At 37.4% G+C, this 6,000-nt stretch overlaps 1 protein-coding gene across 1 annotated transcript in view; it reads right to left on the reverse strand.

Moving 5' to 3' along the window:
- The window catches only part of LOC114031725 (lipoxygenase homology domain-containing protein 1-like), a gene marked incomplete at its 3' end in the record, with an annotated part of 576,714 nt that extends 570,937 nt beyond the window's left edge, over window positions 1–5,777 (reverse strand). The window contains exon 1 of the mRNA XM_027846874.1: window positions 5,746–5,777. The remainder of the gene's footprint in view (window positions 1–5,745) is intronic.
- Between the last annotated feature and the right edge of the window lie 223 nt (window positions 5,778–6,000).

Genomic DNA, 6,000 nt, shown 5'->3' on the forward strand with positions numbered 1-6,000 from the left:
TCATCTCTTCTCTAGGATAACCATACCCATTTCATGTGTCATAGACTCAAAACCTTTCACCCCTCCTGGTTGCCCCACTTTGGACATACTCTTACTTATCAGTGTTCTTCATAAACCATGGTGCCAAGACCTAAACACAATCCTGCATGTAATGTCTGATGAGGGCAGAGTACAGTGGACCTATGACCTCTCTGTGTCTGGAAGCTATGTCCTTAATGCATCCCATGATCTCATCAGCTTTTTTGGCAGTCACGACATTCTTCTAACTCCATATTGAGCTCCCAGTCCACTAAAAGCCTCAGATTTTTTTTCAGACCTATTCATACCCCTCCCTATATTATACTTGTGAAGTTGATCTTTGGGTACCCAAGCGTAAGACTTTATATTTATCCCTACTAAATTTCATCTTATTAGATTCCATCTAGTGCTTTAGCCTGTCAAGATCCTTTAGGATACTGACTTAGTGTGTTAGCTGTCCCTCCCAGCTTGATGTCATCTCAGTGTCCTCATTGATGACCATACCATCTATGTCATTAATAAAAATGTTACATACTACAGGATTGAGCAGGGATCCAGGGAGCACTCCACTGAAGACCACCTGCCATATTGACATCGAACAGCTAACAATTCCTCTTTGAGTCTGGCTATTCAACTAGTTATGAATCTATATGACTGGATTATCAGGATAAGGGTATTCAAGTATTTAGTTTATGGACTTCCTTTCCTTCTTTCCTCTCCCTTTCCTCTCCTATGTCCTCCTTCTCCTCTTCCTCTTCCTTTTATTATTATTAATAATAATAATAATAATAATCAACTTACACTTATAGGTTTACAAAAGTGTTTATAGCACTTTAAGGTTTACAAAACGTTCTCCTCACAGCAATCCCATGAGGTAGGTAGAAGAAATATTTTTATCCCCATTTTACAGATGAGGAGAAAGAAGACTGGAGAAAAGTGAATTGCACAAGACTAGTAATCAGTTTTTATTTCAACCCCAGTGTTCTTTCCTTTACATGATACTGCCTCTCATTATATAGTTAATAATAATAACTAGCATCAATCAAGCACTTTAAAGGTACAATACACTTTTACATTTTATCTCACTTGATCCTGACAACAGTGCTGTGGAGTAGATATAATTTTACTTTCTCCATTTTTTTTTTTTTTGTGAGGCAGTTTGGTTTAAGTGACTGACTTGCCCAGGGACACGCAGTTCATAAGTGTCAAGTATCTGAGGCTGAATTTGAACTCAGGTCCTCTTGACTCCAGGGCTGGTGCTCTATGCACTGTACCCTACTTCAGAAACTAAGTCATAGAGGGATTAAATGACTTGCTCAACATCACAAAAATGGGATCTAAGGCAAGATCTGGACTCAGCTCTTCTTGATTCCACTTAATGCCTCTATAGATTTTCTCTTCCTTCCATATATCCTTGTGTTTAAGAGGTTTTATCTGCAAATCTCACAAAAAATAGAACCTGCATAGTCTAGGAGAATTAATTACTATTTCTAATTAATTGCATCTTTGTAAAAATATGAGTGCATCTTTAAAGAGCTGCCTGGAATTGACTAGAAGCTATTTTAATAAGACTTACATGTTTATATTAAAATGGAAATTCCCAAAGTTCATGTGGTTATTGTTCAGGTTACTGTCTTTTAAATCTATATACAACTTCTTATTGGCCAATTATAAAAGATCCCAGGAGGTTTGAATGATAAGGAAAGTCAGACAGACCCCCTAAACCTCAGAAGTGTTGTTAACATCTGATTTAGCATCTTTTCTGTTTGATGGTTGCTTAGAACTTCTGTGACTAAGGCAGCTCAGTAGAATACAAAGGCAAGTCCCCCAATCCATCATTCCTGAAGCTCAGGTTGCCTGACATCTTTTTTTTTGAAAGTTGCCACTTGGCAATAATAGCTTCTGTGGTGTTTCCATTTTCAAAATAAAAGTTAAATTGCTTAAAAAAAAAAAAAACAAACCTTTGCAGATTTGTTTGCAAGTTTCTAAGGGTGTTGTTAGTCATGCGTTTTATTGTTATAAAGTAATCCTAAACCACCAAAAAGCCAGTATCAACAAAAACTAAATGGTATAGGAGACAAATTATTTGAACAGCCACTTCCTTGATTCAGACACACATTGTGAAATCAAAAGATATAGTTAAGATTGTACCAAAAGAAAAAAAAAGCTTGTTTTTCGGCATAGTCAAGTTAAAAGATTACACCACCAATTTCAGTTTCATAAAGTAGAATCAAGGCCACTGGGGAGTTTAACAGAAAACAAGGAATTATGTGACTGTAGTGGACAGTTGCTGGTGTCAAGTATCAAGATGATTGCAAATGACCAACCTAACAAATGGGAAAGGGTTATAGAAGAATACATTTACTTAGCTTGTAAGGATACAGCTGTCAAACAACAGGGGAAGGATACTGGGTGCAAAATTATGCCTAAATATTCTTACAGTCAACAGGCAGAGCTCCCTGAGCCTCTCTCTGTCTCCCATAGCTACGATCATCCCTATTCCCTGTCACAACAACTAGTTTGAGATGAGGGAGGTCCTGCCAGCCCCTAAATGATGAATGAAGCACAAACCCAGAATTTTCTTAATTTTTATCTAAACAAAGTCTACAGTGACTTGAGACTTACCTAATTTATATTTTTCTACCTTTTTTCCTCTTTCTTCTATTTTTTAACAGGGTATCCCCAAAGTTTTAGGGTAGCTGTAAGCTTTAATAGCTTAAATAGACTTTTGGGATACCTTGTACAGATTTTTTAATGATATCGTTTTTCTTTACATGGCCTAAAGTTACAGAGAACTCACACGATGCAAGGCACTCACATGAGGTCAGAAGAAACAATACAAGGACACTCTCAAGGTCTCTCTGGAGAATTTTGGAATCGATGATGAGACCCGGAAGGCACTGGCACAGGGCCACCCAGCTGGCATGCCCACATCAAAGAAGGCTCTGTGCTCTGTGAGCAAAGCAGAATTTCAGTAGCTCAAAAGACACATGAGATGCACAAATTTAAAGACATCTCCACTCCAAATGTTCAGAGACTACTTGTGCCTGACCTGTAGTAGAGCCTTCCCAGTTCCTACTGGTCTGATCAGCCACAGTCGGACACACTGCACTTTGTTTGACTCCAACATAGTGATGTCATTTTAGTCCTCTTCGAGTAGAAAGGACAACAATTCTTCCCCCACTTAAAGAGACATCCCTTTTAACTAAGAATTTTTTTTTAAATTAAGGATCTTCCTCCTTCCTATATTTTCCCCTTTAAAATAGATTTTTACTGCTATCTTTCATTTGCCTAGATTTTCCCATACTCTTTCCCCCTCTCCTCTCCCAGAGAGCCTTGTGAAACAAATAATTTTTAGAAGGAAAGAAAAAAAAAGAAAAATCCCTTTTTTTAACTGTTATTTTGACTGCTTTCCCTCTTCCTACTTAATGACCTTGTTTATCTGACTAAAACTTCCCCCCCCCAACTTCTATTTTACTAGCATGTTTAACCTGCTGTCACCAGGGTAAATTCTTATTTGGTCTATTGCCCTGGAGGTTCTTCAACCAGCAGTTCTCAGAGGGGTAGCAGCAGCTGAAGGCCAAAATCTACCACACCCAAGTATGCATTAGCAATACAGAAACAAAAAAGAGAATAATTACTACCCTATGGGATCTCGGGAAGTACTTTCCTTAAGGAGAAACTTTGAGAATCTGCAGAAAGCCTTTAGACATCACTACCACCTACCTGGCAGGATCTTACAATTTAGCGTGATAACAAAACCATGTTTCAACCTCATCATTTTACAGACAAGGTGGCATCATGCAGTGAAAAGAGCGCTAGACCCAGAGTACAGGACAGACTTGAATTTGAATCCTGTGTCTAAAACTAGCTTTGTAGCCAGGAAGAAATTACTTAAATTCTCTGATGAGTTTCCCCATCTGCCTTAGAAAAGCAGGTAAGATAAATGTCAAGCATTTTGCAAACCTTAAAACATTAAATGAGTGTGAACTATTATTATTAAGCAACTGAATGCAAAGAGGTGAAATAATTTGCCTGATGCAAGGTCAGGGAACTTGGGGCCTAGAGACCACATGTGGCCCTCTAGGTCCTCAAGTGTGGCTCTTTGACTGAATCCAAACTTCTCAGAGCAAATCCCCTTAATAAAAAGAATTATTCTGTAAATCTTGGACTCAGTCAAAAAGCCGCACCCAAGGACCTAGAAGGCCACAGACATGTGGAAGACTACATTTCTTCCTCTTGCCATGGGCCCTGAAAGAGCATTGCCTGCCCCACCCTATAACTGTGATGCTATAAAATGAATAGAAGGCACAAAACTAAATGTCAACAAAAACTAAATGAGTGTTGCTATCGTGCTAAACAGTTGGCTTAATAACTACAGAAAGAATAAAATGCCTTACTTAGAACCAAGGAATAAAAGTGACAAGGATCGATGCTGGGGGGAAAAAAGATGTAAATAATGGAAACTGAGTAAATTAATAGATCTCTTTTCTCTAGTGCCCTGCTACTCTCTGTACAAATGAACTGAAACTCATAAGTCTTTAAGTTCCTAAATCAGCAATCAGGAAGTCCTAGTAAGCTTTTTTGGAGTGTTTCCTGAACTCCTTACAGGACCCCATACATAGAAGATACGTCATCATCCTTGTCATTAACATTTAAGTATTAAATGATGTATGCTATAAAGATGATGTAATATAATACAATATAATGTGATATAACATAAGTAAACAACTTAGCAAACTTTATAGAACTATAAATAAGCTATCATTTAAGATAACTGGGTAGTATAGTGGATAGAGCGCTAGACCTGGAATCAGGAATACCTAAATTCAAGTCCTGCCTCAGCCAATAACTAGATAGATGACCTTGTACAATCAGTCAGTCAGTCAATAAACATTGAAGTGCCAGGAACTGTGCAAGTTGATTAACCTCTCAGCCTCAGTTTCCTCATCTGGAAAATGACAGTAATAATAGCACTTACTTCACAGGATTATGAGGATCAAATGAGATGGCATATGTAAATGCTTCACAAAGCTTAAAGCCTCTATAAATGCTAGCTATTATTATTATTAAATAGCACTTTGAGATTTTTTACATACATTAACCTCCGTGCTGGAAGACATCAATCATGTCATCTAGTCACAACATCATCCAGTCCAACCCCTTTATTTTCACGATGAGGAACTAAGGCCCAAGTGGTTAAGAGACCTGCTCAAAGTCACAAAGGGAGTATGCAACAGACCCAGCTCCACGACCTATGACTTAAAAACATTTCTCTTCATAGAAAATACTAGAACTGCAGGGAAACTTAAAGGTTATCTAATGCAATCTTCTGGCCAATGCAGCTGATAAAGATTCATCTATGCAAATTTCTCATAAAGAGAAGAGTTCTGATTTTGTCTATTAAATTAAAATATATATTACAGCATTATATGTAGTATAATAATGCAAATTTTATCATATTTATTACATGGCATATAATAATGTCATAATATTATTCTTCTAATAACATAATTAATATAGTAATATGCAAAGCTGAGCTCAGGTTTTCTGGCACTGTCCACATCTCTCCCATGGTGGGCCACACCAAATAAAGCATATCTAATAACTAAATGCCAGTTAAGTGCATTTTTTTTTTCATTTTTGAACTCAAATTAAACATTGATTTGAGAAAAGAAAGATTAGCAAGAGAGGAAAGAGAAACACACATTCTCAATCAGTATTTACCTGTATCCTCCACCGAAGTAACCAGATTTTCCTTAGTTACCCCCAATATGAAATAGAGTAGGTACTAGGAACAACCTTGCAAAACTGAGGTCCTTTGTTTACTAAAAGCCTGAAGCACTTACTCTGGGTTTAGTTTTCATCCCATCCCGTTTTCATTAGTTAAAAGGGAGCAGCTAATGTTTGTATTCAGATCTGATTTCCTGTGGCAACAGCAAACACTTACTACAATTCACAGGCTGAATAAGAATATGGCCA

The sequence above is a fragment of the Vombatus ursinus genome, unplaced genomic scaffold (assembly GCF_900497805.2).
Source record: "Vombatus ursinus unplaced genomic scaffold, bare-nosed wombat genome assembly UNPS02015255.1, whole genome shotgun sequence".
In the NCBI taxonomy this organism is placed as follows: domain Eukaryota; kingdom Metazoa; phylum Chordata; class Mammalia; order Diprotodontia; family Vombatidae; genus Vombatus; species Vombatus ursinus.